This window comes from Eublepharis macularius, chromosome 3, assembly GCF_028583425.1.
Source record: "Eublepharis macularius isolate TG4126 chromosome 3, MPM_Emac_v1.0, whole genome shotgun sequence".
In the NCBI taxonomy this organism is placed as follows: domain Eukaryota; kingdom Metazoa; phylum Chordata; class Lepidosauria; order Squamata; family Eublepharidae; genus Eublepharis; species Eublepharis macularius.
The window spans coordinates 34,293,036-34,310,675 of NC_072792.1; positions in this window are offsets into that span (position 1 = coordinate 34,293,036).

Below are 17,640 nucleotides of genomic sequence, written 5' to 3' on the forward strand. Positions count from 1 at the left end.
TAATAAAAGGTCTGCAGACAATCTGGGCCTATGTTGCCTACGGAATCAATGGATTGGCACCAGCCTGTCTGGCATCATGAAGCATTCACGAATCGAAAGAATCAGCCCCAAAAGTCATTCATGAAAAATGCGGCCCCACAAAATGTGTTTTTTTGCAATACATGAATTGGCTCGATTCATCATGAAATTTGATTTGTATTTCGATTTGTGCCCATGTCTAGTGCTTAATAAGAAGTGAGCTTTTATTATTTTTTAAAATGTTTGAGGATACTGTTTGCAATTTGTGATCAAACTGTGATTTCATCAGAGCAATGTTCACACAACTCTGGGAGGAATTAGAAGGAACAGCCCACACAGTTAGAATCTAGCAAGTGAGGGACACATGGTAGAGTCATCCCTAAATTGATGGGTTTAGAAAGATGCAATTCTGGTTAGGATGGGCATGGCAGTGTGAGTTTTGAAGCTAACTAGGAAAAATTACCAAAATTGCTCCAGCCACTGGTCCTTATTTTTACTATCTAGGGATGCTGGATTTATTTCCATACGAAGACTTTCCTAATTGTGTTCATACTTGAATCTAACTGCACCACAATTTGCATATTCATAAATAAGCAGATATTACAAAGGCACTACTGTTACTGACTGGATCTTCAAAAAAGAAATTGAACTTCTAAAACTGCTCTAAAACTTCCTACAATGCAAGGAGGAGAAAAGAAAACCACATAAGTCAAAGAAAATATCTTGCAAACAAATATGCGAAATACATTTTATGAACCTAATAGAGTAGATTCTGAGTTGGTATATGGATGAGTTGTTTATTGGGATAGATTTGATTTACATTTTAATGTGAGAAGGCTCTATATGTTCAAAACTCTTTTATGGTTTTTCATAACCTGACACCTCTAATCTATTCCGTGATCATATTTTTCATTGAAACTTACAAAGGAATTTCAAACTTTTGAGAAGTATGTAACAGGAGAACTACCATTTGATATTACAAATTAAAGCAATATTTGATTTTAAGTAGCTGTTACATAAATATAAGCACCACCAGGACATTATTATCAGCATTCTGGCAGTGGCTAGACTGTGAGTTGTATACAGGCTGTCAGGGGTGAGGTCAGGGTTGTAATGCTCCCCTTGGCAACCACTGGGAATTGGGGGGGGGGGGTGAGGCACTGGCTACTTACCTCTAATCTCCTTGTGCATATGCATTAGCATGTGTTGTTGTGCCCCAGTCAATGATGTCACTTTTGGTGAGTCCCAGAATTAACAGCGTGTGCCAAAGCCAATTCTTTAAAAATTGGCTCAGGAGCAGTGCCATTGCTTCCAGGCCATGCAAGAAGTTACATCATCAGCTGGCTCTGTGGGGGCATGCACACCCATTTCCACAGCTTGTCTCTTCCCATAGGAGCACATGCCTCATACTGCTGATCAGCTGGCACCTGACCAGGAGCGAACAGCTAGGAGTTTGTCTACCAATGGAGGGCTCCAGGCAAGCCTAGGGGTGGCCCATGTTGTGTTGTTAATGCTGGCCCTCAGAATAAGGAGGTAGCAGTTTCAAACAGCAGTACAGTTTACTATCTCAGGTTCTTTCTCTGTGTGGGGCTGCAGTGACAATAATTTCCTTTCTCCCTGTTCCTGCCCACGCTAAATCCTGGAATGGCCTGAGGCAGTGAATAACATGGCCTGAGGGCCAAGCTACACATGCCAAATGACACTTGAACAGCAAGTGTATTTCTCCCTGTTCACTTGCCCTCCACTCAATCCACTTGCCGTCCAAGTGTCATTCGTCATGTGTAGCTTGGCCCTCAGAATAAAAAACATGGTTATCAAAAACATGGCAGACCTAGTCCTGATACAGGCAGCTGGCCCCTTGCAAATGGCAGCCATTGACCCTGTGGAGGCTGAAGGCTGAGATCAGGAGAGGTGTGAGAACTTCTCAATGAACTGGACATTTCTAAGATACAGAGCCTGCCTAAACAGAAGATCTAAGTGAGGCATGTACAAAATGAGGGACAGAGGAATTGCATGTACAGAATGAAGGATAGAGGAATCACGAAGCACTTCTGCAAAGGGGGGGGGAGGTGAATGCTGGTTCCCACCTTCCTGGCATAGGGAGGACAAGGGGACCTGGCAATCCTAGGGTGGCCTATTGGCAACAGGCTAATGTAAACACTCCATGCAGTAACTAGGTGCTGGGTAGCGGGATACTGGGCACAAGGTGGGGCTTAGAGCAGAAAGCCTGCACAGGGGAGTGGCTGTGTGTGAGAGAGGCTTTTTTCATGATTAAGCTCTAAAGACCCTGAGTCTGAGCCTATGCTCAACAAATCACAGGTCGCCATGGTGCATGCCATGGTACATAGTGTTTTTTAGATATAAATACGGGGGTGGGGGGGAACCTGTGCACCATGGTTACCTGGGATTTGTTAAGCACTGTCCTAAGAAATTCCATGGTGCACAGAAATTTCAGTATGGTGCCTTATATTTTCAACAGCAAGGACAAAAAAAGGGGGGGATGGGGGGGAAATCCCCACAAACTCAATCCAAACAAGCAGGGGAACAAAATAGAGGGGTTAAGTAACAACCTATATACATACATGAGAGTATTTATTATAGACGATGGTACAGTGCAATAACCAACACAAATAGACCAAGGTACAGTATAAACCGACCAGACGTGATTCAGCCCTAAGGCCTTCTTCAGTGGTCAATTGTAAACAATTTATGATCAAACACACCCACACATATAGAAACCAATCATGCAATGCTCCTGGTGTTTTATCTAGAACTGTAACAAAAGAAGAAGGGGGGAGGAATTTTTTTTAAATATAATATGGGCCATTACTAAGTGCTAGAATTATTCCAGGTAAAATACTGGATCAGAATTTACTTCTAGTATTGTTTGATAAACTACAAATATTGCAGTAGATCCAGGACTGCATTCACACACTGCTCTTTGTTTATTGTTGCACTCTAAAGAAAAAATGTACCAAATTAGAAAATTATTCCCTAACATGCTTTTAATTGATCATTTAACATGGTTTTAATTGACTATTTAATTTAATAGAGAGAGGTATAATTCCTGGAGATTCCCAGGCCCTACCTGGAGGGTGGCAACCCTAGCTGCAGTTTTTCATGACTGTTAGAGCAGCGCTTAAGACTTCTGTGTTTGGAAAGTCCTTAGAGCCACTGGAAGCCAAATTAAGTCATTCTACTCTCTTGTCTATTGCCTGTCGTTTTTTGGGTTTAATTTAATCTTTTGATTTTTCCACAATTTAAAAAAGTTACATGATTTTATTTTAATGTTATTAGCCTTTCTGAGAATACTATTTAGATTTAGGATAAAAATATTTCAATTAATAATTAAAAAATACAACAATTTAACTCTTAACAATCTAACTTCTGAGAGCCAGTTTGGTGTAGTGGTTAAGAGTGCAGACTCTAATCTGGAGAACCAGGTTTGATTTCCCACTCCTCCACTTGAAGCCAGCTGGGTGACCTTGGGTCAGCCACAGCTTCTAGGAACTCTCTCAGCCCCACCCACCTCATAGGGGTTTTTGCTGTGAGGATAATAAAATGACATACTTTGTAAACCACTCTGAGTGGGCATTAAGTTGTCCTGAAGGGCGGTATATAAATTGAATGTTGTTGTCATTGTTGTTGTTAACAATAACAACAGCCACCATCCCAACCACCACCACTACCACAACAACAACAAGAGTAATAATAGGGGAAATATTCCCCAATAATGTTATTAAAGTTATAAATTTGATATAGAAGTGTGAGCTTGATTTAATACTAAGAGCTTAATAGAGACTGGTAATTCATCCTGCATTATAAACCTGATGGAAAATTGATAAAAGTATATCTTCAGTTCTTTCTCACTGAGAAAGAATGAGTAAAATGAAATCCATAGCGTGAAGAAAAAGAAAAAAAAGAGAGAATGCAAGGTGAAAACTCATTTTTATTTCATTCTTCCTTCAACATCGAAAGACAGCATACAAGTCCAACTAAATTATCAAAAGCCTTCAAGCTTTCTTTTCCCCCTTTTCCCCCTCCAGAAGAGTTGCTGTTGGGAGGTTTCCATGTTATTTCCCCGTTGCTTTTAGGCGGTAATTCTGTTAGTCAAGTATTTGCCTCACTGAATTCAGTTACCTGAATGTTTACAGAGGAAAAAATATCTCTAAATCATACTCTAATTGTTTTACGATTTTCTTCCTATTATTCCTACTCCTCACGGAGTGTTCCCTGTCCAGTTTGTAGATTCCTGATTATATGGAGACAAGTTAACATGTTTCATAAAATGAGTATTCAATACCCAGTTCTTCCAATAAGCTTCTATAATGTAAATCCAAAGTGATTGCTTTTTAATTGGCATATACGCGCAAGAAGCCAATAAACACAATTTTGGCTCTTTTTCAATGCCAAAAAGTAAGATACATTGAAATCTGAGCCAGAAAGTGCTGTGTATATTCAATGCAGGAGCAGGGAAGGCAAGAAAAACAGTCTTATCAATGTTGTGGGCCACTGTAGCTCTTCATGGCCTTGGTCCAGCATACCTATGGTACTGCCTCCCCACCCCCATGCTCCCCCATGGCAGCTTTGCTCATCCCATCAGGGTCTCCTGCAGATGGCACCCTGCACATCGGTGAAATCAACAGCAGCCCATACACAGGCTTTTTCTGTGGTGGCCCATACCCTGTGGAATGGCCTACCTGAGGAGGTCAGGAGAGCCCCCACTCTTATTCAAGAAGGCTTTTTTGCTCAGATCGGAGGGCTGTATTGTAGGGAAGGGATCTCAGACGATCTGCTAATGAGTTAGGAACCCATAAACTTTACCACTATGTTGTGTTGGATTCCTGATAAATCTATGTCTTTGTGACATTTGTGTATTTACTCTATGGCATTTTTTTAAAAAAAATTAATTTATTTCTTAATTTATTACAAGTATAAAAAAATACAACAAACCAAAACAAACCAACCCACTACTCAATGTTAACAAAAAAGAACAGCCAATGACACAACCCAAAATGACCACATCAATACTGGTATAAGTAATAATTCCTCTATGGCATTGTTTAGAGAAATGTTCTTGAGACCGACTGTACTAATCTCACACTGTGTAATCTGCCTTGAGTCTCCATGAGAAAGGTGGACTATAAATAACATAAATTAATAAGTAATAAATAAACACATATACATGGCTGAAGGGGTGTTTGGCTTGGGACCTCACAAGTAGTGCACTAGAGCCAGAGCTATCATGGTAGAATGCTGAACTAGTTTGGATCCCCATTACACCATGGAAGTTTCTCCTACTCTATCTCACAGGGTTGGTGTTGAGCATCAAAACAAAAAGGGCAGAATGTCAGTGTGAACCACGTTGGAGAGAAGAGCAAAGCATGAGTATCTAAAGAAATAAAGGTAAAATTAAAACAAGAAGTTAGGCCTGAAATGGCGATTTTCCAGTACATAACCAAAAATCTAGCACTGTCAATAAAAACTCTGGGTTAGGAAATAGATTTCAGGGTGGAGCCTGAGGACAGTGGTGTTTGGGGAGGGGAAGGATCTCAGTGGGGCACAATGTCATACAGTCCACCTCCCAAATAGGGCTGTCAGTCCCCCAGTAGGGGCAGGGGATCCCCCCACTCCCAGCCTCTGCCCCTCACCACCACTCACCTGGGCAGTGGGGGGGAAAGGCCTTGGGGAACAGGCCCACGAGGCAAGACACCTCCAAGGCCCACAGGCATGCTTTCCATGGCTGTGATGACATCACTTCTGGAAGTGACATCATCATGCCTACTGGGAGCCCTGTGTGCTTTATACATGTGCATGAGAAGATCGTCAAGGTAAGTTCCAGGTTCCCCACCACCATCAGGAAGCTAAGGGGACCGGGCAACACTAATCCCAAAGCAGCCATTTCCTTTTTGTCTGGAGATCAGTTGTAATTCTAGGAGATCTGCAGGCCACACATGGAGGATGGCAACCTTAGTAAAAACAGACCATCTACAATTTATTGTACTGGTACCAATGAAGCCTCCCCATAAGCAACATATGGGTCAGGAGACAGAAAGATTAATTCAGAACCTCTGGTGGTAGAAGACATATGTGTGAACATGGTTACTTTATGTGCAAAATTCAGCTTGAGAAAGGAATCTCCATTTTCCTTTTGGCCTTTTACTAGCCCTCCCCCATCTCTGTTGTTCCTCCTTGATGCACAGATAAAGAACCAGAGTTGCTTCAATAGCTACCATAGACCAGGCTTCCTCTTTCACACGTAATATTAAATAAAATAAAACATTTTCCAAAGTATACTTGAGGATGACTTGAGTCAATGAATTAAAAGCCTCCACTAAAGACATTTGAGGCTTTTAATTGACAGTTTGTTACAGTACCCTTTGCCCCATCCTCTATTTTATCCTCTCAGTTTCTCTGAGGTAGCTAGTTATTTACCTTGCTAGTTTGGCGGAAGATCAACCTTTCATGACTCATTCTAACAGTAAACAATATCTCTCTTCTATCTGTCCTGCTTGTTCAAGTCTGAGGAAAGGAAGAGTAACTTTTACCGGAAACCTGGGGAAAAATCTATAAGTACGATGGAGTCAAGCTTTGAATGTCGGACATATTTATTAATTCCTCATATGAACTACATTACATATGATTAATACCCTAAGATATCTCACATATTTTTATATGTGTGTGTATATATATATATAATATATATTATATAAAGTATTTTAGTCTTAATGTTACCATTAAAATAAAACACAAGTACCCTAAGATATCTCACATATTTTTATATGTGTATATATATATATATAAATTATATAAAGTATTTTAATCTTAATGTTACCATTAAAACTAAGATATCTTTTATATAAGTTCCTTGTTCCTGTAGCTTAACTTTTATTTTAAAGCTCGGCCCTGAAGTTGCCGCGATGGAATTTTCATTCCCCAGGCTCTAGTAGCTTGCCTTTTAAAGCTCTGACCTTGTAAATCAAAGACGGGTCACATCTACCCCAGAACATCAAAAAAGAGAAATACTTCCCATCACTAGTCCCAAAACTAGTATTCTTATATCTTAAACTTTTTTTTGATCACACAACAATAGGGCTACGGCCCTTTTTTGGCCAATAAAAGATCAAGGATCTTAAGACATCACACAAAAATAGGGCTACGGCCCTTTTTTGGCCAATAAAAGATCAATGATCTTAAGACATCACACAAAAATAGGGCTACGGCCCTTTTTTGGCCAATAAAAGATCAATGATCTTAAGACATCACACAAAAATAGGGCTACGGCCCTTTTTTGGCCAATAAAAGATCAAGGATCTTAAGACATCACACAAAAATAGGGCTACGGCCCTTTTTTGGCCAATAAAAGATCAATGATCTTAAGACATCACACAAAAATAGGGCTACGGCCCTTTTTTGGCCAATAAAAGATCAATGATCTTAAGACATCGCACAAAAATAGGGCTACGGCCCTTTTTTGGCCAATAAAAGATCAATGATCTTAAGACATCACACAAAAATAGGGCTACGGCCCTTTTTTGGCCAATAAAAGATCAATGATCTTAAGACATCACACAAAAATAGGGCTACGGCCCTTTTTTGGCCAATAAAAGATCAAGGATCTTAAGACATCACACAACAATAGGGCTACGGCCCTTTTTTGGCCAATAAAAGATCAAGGATCTTAAGACATCACACAAAAATAGGGCTACGGCCCTTTTTTGGCCAATAAAAGATCAATGATCTTAAGACATCACACAAAAATAGGGCTACGGCCCTTTTTTGGCCAATAAAAGATCAATGATCTTAAGACATCACACAAAAATAGGGCTACGGCCCTTTTTTGGCCAATAAAAGATCAATGATCTTAAGACATCACACAAAAATAGGGCTACGGCCCTTTTTTGGCCAATAAAAGATCAAGGATCTTAAGACATCACACAAAAATAGGGCTACGGCCCTTTTTTGGCCAATAAAAGATCAATGATCTTAAGACATCACACAAAAATAGGGCTACGGCCCTTTTTGGCCAATAAAAGATCAAGGATCTTAAGACATCACACAAAAATAGGGCTACGGCCCTTTTTTGGCCAATAAAAGATCAAGGATCTTAAGACATCACACAAAAAATAGGGCTACGGCCCTTTTTTGGCCAATAAAAGATCAATGATCTTAAGACATCACACAAAAATAGGGCTACGGCCCTTTTTGGCCAATAAAAGATCAAGGATCTTAAGACATCACACAAAAATAGGGCTACGGCCCTTTTTTGGCCAATAAAAGATCAATGATCTTAAGACATCACACAACAATAGGGCTATGGCCCTTTTTTGGCCAATAAAAGATCAATGATCTTAAGACATCACACAAAAATAGGGCTACGGCCCTTTTTTGGCCAATAAAAGATCAATGATCTTAAGACATCACACAACAATAGGGCTACGGCCCTTTTTTGGCCAATAAAAGATCAATGATCTTAAGACATCACACAACAATAGGGCTACGGCCCTTTTTTGGCCAATAAAAGATCAATGATCTTAAGACATCGCACAACAATAGGGCTACGGCCCTTTTTTGGCCAATAAAAGATCAATGATCTTAAGACATCGCACAAAAATAGGGCTACGGCCCTTTTTTGGCCAATAAAAGATCAATGATCTTAAGACATCGCACAAAAATAGGGCTACGGCCCTTTTTTGGCCAATAAAAGATCAATGATCTTAAGACATCGCACAAAAATAGGGCTTCGGCCCTTTTTTGGCCAATAAAAGATCAATGATCTTAAGACATCACACAAAAATAGGGCTACGGCCCTTTTTTGGCCAATAAAAGATCAATGATCTTAAGACATCGCACAAAAATAGGGCTACGGCCCTTTTTTGGCCAATAACTAAGATCAATGATCTTAAGACATCGCACAAAAATAGGGCTACGGCCCTTTTTTGGCCAATAACTAAGATCAATGATCTTAAGACATCGCACAAAAATAGGGCTACGGCCCTTTTTTGGCCAATAACTAAGATCAATGATCTTAAGACATCGCACAAAAATAGGGCTACGGCCCTTTTTTGGCCAATAAAAGATCAATGATCTTAAGACATCGCACAAAAATAGGGCTACGGCCCTTTTTTGGCCAATAACTAAGATCAAGGATCTTAAGACATCACACAAAAATAGGGCTACGGCCCTTTTTTGGCCAATAAAAGATCAATGATCTTAAGACATCACACAACAATAGGGCTACGGCCCTTTTTTGGCCAATAAAAGATCAATGATCTTAAGACATCACACAAAAATAGGGCTACGGCCCTTTTTTGGCCAATAAAAGATCAATGATCTTAAGACATCACACAACAATAGGGCTACGGCCCTTTTTTGGCCAATAAAAGATCAATGATCTTAAGACATCACACAACAATAGGGCTACGGCCCTTTTTTGGCCAATAAAAGATCAATGATCTTAAGACATCACACAACAATAGGGCTACGGCCCTTTTTTGGCCAATAAAAGATCAATGATCTTAAGACATCGCACAAAAATAGGGCTACGGCCCTTTTTTGGCCAATAAAAGATCAATGATCTTAAGACATCGCACAAAAATAGGGCTACGGCCCTTTTTTGGCCAATAAAAGATCAATGATCTTAAGACATCGCACAAAAATAGGGCTTCGGCCCTTTTTTGGCCAATAAAAGATCAATGATCTTAAGACATCACACAAAAATAGGGCTACGGCCCTTTTTTGGCCAATAAAAGATCAATGATCTTAAGACATCGCACAAAAATAGGGCTACGGCCCTTTTTTGGCCAATAACTAAGATCAATGATCTTAAGACATCGCACAAAAATAGGGCTACGGCCCTTTTTTGGCCAATAACTAAGATCAATGATCTTAAGACATCGCACAAAAATAGGGCTACGGCCCTTTTTTGGCCAATAACTAAGATCAATGATCTTAAGACATCGCACAAAAATAGGGCTACGGCCCTTTTTTGGCCAATAACTAAGATCAATGATCTTAAGACATCGCACAAAAATAGGGCTACGGCCCTTTTTTGGCCAATAACTAAGATCAATGATCTTAAGACATCCCACAAAAATAGGGCTACGGCCCTTTTTTGGCCAATAACTAAGATCAATGATCTTAAGACATCGCACAAAAATAGGGCTACGGCCCTATTGTTGGCCAATAACTAAGATCAATGATCTTAAGACATCGCACAAAAATAGGGCTACGGCCCTATTGTTGGCCAATAACTAAGATCAATGATCTTAAGACATCGCACAAGGATAGGGGGCCCTCCGGGCCCTATTAATCATCCTCCTATGGCACAGTATATACTATGTATAATCAACATTAACCTCTTAGCCCCATGCCTATTGTAACAGTATTAGAAACACTTAATTTTACATATAACATCAAATTTGGATTTACAGAGAAATATCTCTAGAATACGAATTTGATTTGGTAATAAGCACTGTATAATCGGACTTGATACATTTTATTAATGTTTAAGGATTAAAAAATGTATGTAAGAAGGATATATTCGTATATATTGTACATGCAACGAGAAATAACCAAACCCCTCCACCTAGGCACGCTATTACTAGCGTCAGGCCCATGCAGATGGAGCGGGTATTCCTGAAGTTCAGGATACCTCTGGTTGTTTAGTCAGGTCCATAACACCTTAGTAATCATATGTTGTACTTCATGATGCCTCTGGTTAATGGGTTAGTTACACTGATACGCTTAATCAGAGCCACCACTTGGGAGGCCAGGCGGCTGGTACCTTTTTTTAACTCTTAGATGATCTCAGATCCAACAACGGTGTTCTACCTTTATTTATTAAACTGAACCCACGGTGCGTGCCAGTTGAACAAATAAACTCAAGGGGACATACTTTTCATGCTTGACGGGCATATTTTTAAGATCCTGTGTAATCTATTAACCTTTCCCTGATAATAAAATTAACCCTATCGCCCACACACACGGACTATACACACATATATGCGTAGGCCTGCATATACGCAAATACGTATACGCAAATACGTATACGCAAATACGTATACGCAAATACGTATACGCAAATACGTATACGCAAATACGTACACGCAAATACGTACACGCAAATACGTACACGCAAATACGTACACACGCATACGCGCATACGCAGATACGTATACACGCATACGCATCTACCCACACAAACACCACACATCCACGCGTACCTGCGGCAAACCCCCCTTACCCCCCATCAAGGGTCTTTTGCCTAGTTAAATTTTTATTCTCGCCAAACCCCTAAAACGAGATTTAACTAAGCTATTAACCCTTGATCCACGACCATAATATCTCCATTAAATGAAAATACAGATCGTCTTACGCCCATACAAGTATTTTAGTCTTAATGTTACCATTAAAACTAAGATATCTTTTATATAAGTTCCTTGCTCCTGTAGCTTAACTTTTATTTTAAAGCTCGGCCCTGAAGTTGCCGTGATGGAATTTTCATTCCCAAGGCTCTAGTAGCTTACCTTTTAAAGCTCTGACCTTGTAAATCAAAGACGGGTTACACCCACCCCTAGAACATCAAAAAAAAGAAATACTTCCCATCACTAGTATTCTTATATCTTAAACTTTTTTTTGATCACACAACAATAGGGCCGTGGCCCCTTTTTTGGCCAATAACTAAGATCAATGATCTTAAGACATCGCACAAAAATAGGGCTACGGCCCTTTTTTGGCCAATAACTAAGATCAATGATCTTAAGACATCGCACAAAAATAGGGCTACGGCCCTTTTTTGGCCAATAACTAAGATCAATGATCTTAAGACATCGCACAAGGATAGGGGGCCCTCCGGGCCCTATTAATCATCCTCCTATGGCACAGTATATACTATGTATAATCAACATTAACCTCTTAGCCCCATGCCTATTGTAACAGTATTAGAAACACTTAATTTTACATATAACATCAAATTTGGATTTACAGAGAAATATCTCTAGAATACGAATTTGATTTGGTAATAAGCACTGTATAATCGGACTTGATACATTTTATTAATGTTTAAGGATTAAAAAATGTATGTAAGAAGGATATATTCGTATATATTGTACATGCAACGAGAAATAACCAAACCCCTCCACCTAGGCACGCTATTACTAGCGTCAGGCCCATGCAGATGGAGCGGGTATTCCTGAAGTTCAGGATACCTCTGGTTGTTTAGTCAGGTCCATAACACCTTAGTAATCATATGTTGTACTTCATGATGCCTCTGGTTAATGGGTTAGTTACACTGATACGCTTAATCAGAGCCACCACTTGGGAGGCCAGGCGGCTGGTACCTTTTTTTAACTCTTAGATGATCTCAGATCCAACAACGGTGTTCTACCTTTATTTATTAAACTGAACCCACGGTGCGTGCCAGTTGAACAAATAAACTCAAGGGGACATACTTTTCATGCTTGACGGGCATATTTTTAAGATCCTGTGTAATCTATTAACCTTTCCCTGATAATAAAATTAACCCTATCGCCCACACACACGGACTATACACACATATATGCGTAGGCCTGCATATACGCAAATACGTATACGCAAATACGTATACGCAAATACGTACACGCAAATACGTATACGCAAATACGTATACGCAAATACGTACACGCAAATACGTATACGCAAATACGTATACGCAAATACGTACACGCAAATACGTATACGCAAATACGTACACGCAAATACGTACACACGCATACGCGCATACGCAGATACGTATACACGCATACGCATCTACCCACACAAACACCACACATCCACGCGTACCTGCGGCAAACCCCCCTTACCCCCCATCAAGGGTCTTTTGCCTAGTTAAATTTTTATTCTCGCCAAACCCCTAAAACGAGATTTAACTAAGCTATTAACCCTTGATCCACGACCATAATATCTCCATTAAATGAAAATACAGATCGTCTTACGCCCATACAAGTATTTTAGTCTTAATGTTACCATTAAAATAAAACACAAGTACCCTAAGATATCTCACATATTTTATATGTGTATATATATATATATATAAAATATATATTATATAAAGTATTTTAGTCTTAATGTTACCATTAAAATAAAACACAAGTACCCTAAGATATCTCACATATTTTTATATGTGTGTATATATATATATATAATATATATTATATAAAGTATTTTAGTCTTAATGTTACCATTAAAATAAAATACAAGTACCCTAAGATATCTCACATATTTTTATATGTGTATATATATATATAAATTATATAAAGTATTTTAATCTTAATGTTACCATTAAAACTAAGATATCTTTTATATAAGTTCCTTGTTCCTGTAGCTTAACTTTTATTTTAAAGCTCGGCCCTGAAGTTGCCGCGATGGAATTTTCATTCCCCAGGCTCTAGTAGCTTGCCTTTTAAAGCTCTGACCTTGTAAATCAAAGACGGGTCACATCTACCCCAGAACATCAAAAAAGAGAAATACTTCCCATCACTAGTCCCAAAACTAGTATTCTTATATCTTAAACTTTTTTTTGATCACACAACAATAGGGCTACGGCCCTATTGTTGGCCAATAACTAAGATCAATGATCTTAAGACATCGCACAAGGATAGGGGGCCCTCCGGGCCCTATTAATCATCCTCCTATGGCACAGTATATACTATGTATAATCAACATTAACCTCTTAGCCCCATGCCTATTGTAACAGTATTAGAAACACTTAATTTTACATATAACATCAAATTTGGATTTACAGAGAAATATCTCTAGAATACGAATTTGATTTGGTAATAAGCACTGTATAATCGGACTTGATACATTTTATTAATGTTTAAGGATTAAAAAATGTATGTAAGAAGGATATATTCGTATATATTGTACATGCAACGAGAAATAACCAAACCCCTCCACCTAGGCACGCTATTACTAGCGTCAGGCCCATGCAGATGGAGCGGGTATTCCTGAAGTTCAGGATACCTCTGGTTGTTTAGTCAGGTCCATAACACCTTAGTAATCATATGTTGTACTTCATGATGCCTCTGGTTAATGGGTTAGTTACACTGATACGCTTAATCAGAGCCACCACTTGGGAGGCCAGGCGGCTGGTACCTTTTTTTTAACTCTTAGATGATCTCAGATCCAACAACGGTGTTCTACCTTTATTTATTAAACTGAACCCACGGTGCGTGCCAGTTGAACAAATAAACTCAAGGGGACATACTTTTCATGCTTGACGGGCATATTTTTAAGATCCTGTGTAATCTATTAACCTTTCCCTGATAATAAAATTAACCCTATCGCCCACACACACGGACTATACACACATATATGCGTAGGCCTGCATATACGCAAATACGTATACGCAAATACGTATACGCAAATACGTACACGCAAATACGTATACGCAAATACGTATACGCAAATACGTACACGCAAATACGTATACGCAAATACGTACACACGCATACGCGCATACGCAAATACGTACACACGCATACGCGCATACGCAGATACGTATACACGCATACGCATCTACCCACACAAACACCACACATCCACGCGTACCTGCGGCAAACCCCCCTTACCCCCCATCAAGGGTCTTTTGCCTAGTTAAATTTTTATTCTCGCCAAACCCCTAAAACGAGATTTAACTAAGCTATTAACCCTTGATCCACGACCATAATATCTCCATTAAATGAAAATACAGATCGTCTTACGCCCATACAAGTATTTTAGTCTTAATGTTACCATTAAAATAAAACACAAGTACCCTAAGATATCTCACATATTTTTATATGTGTGTATATATATATAAAATATATATTATATAAAGTATTTTAGTCTTAATGTTACCATTAAAATAAAACACAAGTACCCTAAGATATCTCACATATTTTTATATGTGTGTGTATATATATATATAATATATATTATATAAAGTATTTTAGTCTTAATGTTACCATTAAAATAAAACACAAGTACCCTAAGACATCTCACATATTTTTATATGTGTATATATATATATATATAAAATATATATTATATAAAGTATTTTAATCTTAATGTTACCATTAAAACTAAGATATCTTTTATATATATATATAAATTATATAAAGTATTTTAATCTTAATGTTACCATTAAAACTAAGATATCTCACATATTTTATATGTGTATATATATATATATATATATAAAATATATATTATATAAAGTATTTTAGTCTTAATGTTACCATTAAAACTAAGATATCTCACATATTTTATATGTGTATATATATATATAAAATATATATTATATAAAGTATTTTAGTCTTAATGTTACCATTAAAATAAAACACAAGTACCCTAAGATATCTCACATATTTTTATATGTGTGTGTATATATATATATATAATATATATTATATAAAGTATTTTAGTCTTAATGTTACCATTAAAATAAAACACAAGTACCCTAAGATATCTCACATATTTTTATATGTGTATATATATATATATAAATTATATAAAGTATTTTAATCTTAATGTTACCATTAAAACTAAGATATCTTTTATATATATATATAAATTATATAAAGTATTTTAATCTTAATGTTACCATTAAAACTAAGATATCTCACATATTTTATATGTGTATATATATATATATAAAATATATATTATATAAAGTATTTTAGTCTTAATGTTACCATTAAAACTAAGATATCTCACATATTTTATATGTGTATATATATATATATAAAATATATATTATATAAAGTATTTTAGTCTTAATGTTACCATTAAAATAAAACACAAGTACCCTAAGATATCTCACATATTTTTATATGTGTGTATATATATATATATAATATATATTATATAAAGTATTTTAGTCTTAATGTTACCATTAAAATAAAACACAAGTACCCTAAGATATCTCACATATTTTTATATGTGTATATATATATATATAAATTATATAAAGTATTTTAATCTTAATGTTACCATTAAAACTAAGATATCTTTTATATAAGTTCCTTGTTCCTGTAGCTTAACTTTTATTTTAAAGCTCGGCCCTGAAGTTGCCGCGATGGAATTTTCATTCCCCAGGCTCTAGTAGCTTGCCTTTTAAAGCTCTGACCTTGTAAATCAAAGACGGGTCACATCTACCCCAGAACATCAAAAAAGAGAAATACTTCCCATCACTAGTCCCAAAACTAGTATTCTTATATCTTAAACTTTTTTTTGATCACACAACAATAGGGCTACGGCCCTATTGTTGGCCAATAACTAAGATCAATGATCTTAAGACATCGCACAAGGATAGGGGGCCCTCCGGGCCCTATTAATCATCCTCCTATGGCACAGTATATACTATGTATAATCAACATTAACCTCTTAGCCCCATGCCTATTGTAACAGTATTAGAAACACTTAATTTTACATATAACATCAAATTTGGATTTACAGAGAAATATCTCTAGAATACGAATTTGATTTGGTAATAAGCACTGTATAATCGGACTTGATACATTTTATTAATGTTTAAGGATTAAAAAATGTATGTAAGAAGGATATATTCGTATATATTGTACATGCAACGAGAAATAACCAAACCCCTCCACCTAGGCACGCTATTACTAGCGTCAGGCCCATGCAGATGGAGCGGGTATTCCTGAAGTTCAGGATACCTCTGGTTGTTTAGTCAGGTCCATAACACCTTAGTAATCATATGTTGTACTTCATGATGCCTCTGGTTAATGGGTTAGTTACACTGATACGCTTAATCAGAGCCACCACTTGGGAGGCCAGGCGGCTGGTACCTTTTTTTTAACTCTTAGATGATCTCAGATCCAACAACGGTGTTCTACCTTTATTTATTAAACTGAACCCACGGTGCGTGCCAGTTGAACAAATAAACTCAAGGGGACATACTTTTCATGCTTGACGGGCATATTTTTAAGATCCTGTGTAATCTATTAACCTTTCCCTGATAATAAAATTAACCCTATCGCCCACACACACGGACTATACACACATATATGCGTAGGCCTGCATATACGCAAATACGTATACGCAAATACGTATACGCAAATACGTATACGCAAATACGTATACGCAAATACGTACACGCAAATACGTACACGCAAATACGTACACGCAAATACGTATACGCAAATACGTACACGCAAATACGTACACACGCATACGCGCATACGCAGATACGTATACACGCATACGCATCTACCCACACAAACACCACACATCCACGCGTACCTGCGGCAAACCCCCCTTACCCCCCATCAAGGGTCTTTTGCCTAGTTAAATTTTTATTCTCGCCAAACCCCTAAAACGAGATTTAACTAAGCTATTAACCCTTGATCCACGACCATAATATCTCCATTAAATGAAAATACAGATCGTCTTACGCCCATACAAGTATTTTAGTCTTAATGTTACCATTAAAATAAAACACAAGTACCCTAAGATATCTCACATATTTTTATATGTGTGTATATATATATAAAATATATATTATATAAAGTATTTTAGTCTTAATGTTACCATTAAAATAAAACACAAGTACCCTAAGATATCTCACATATTTTTATA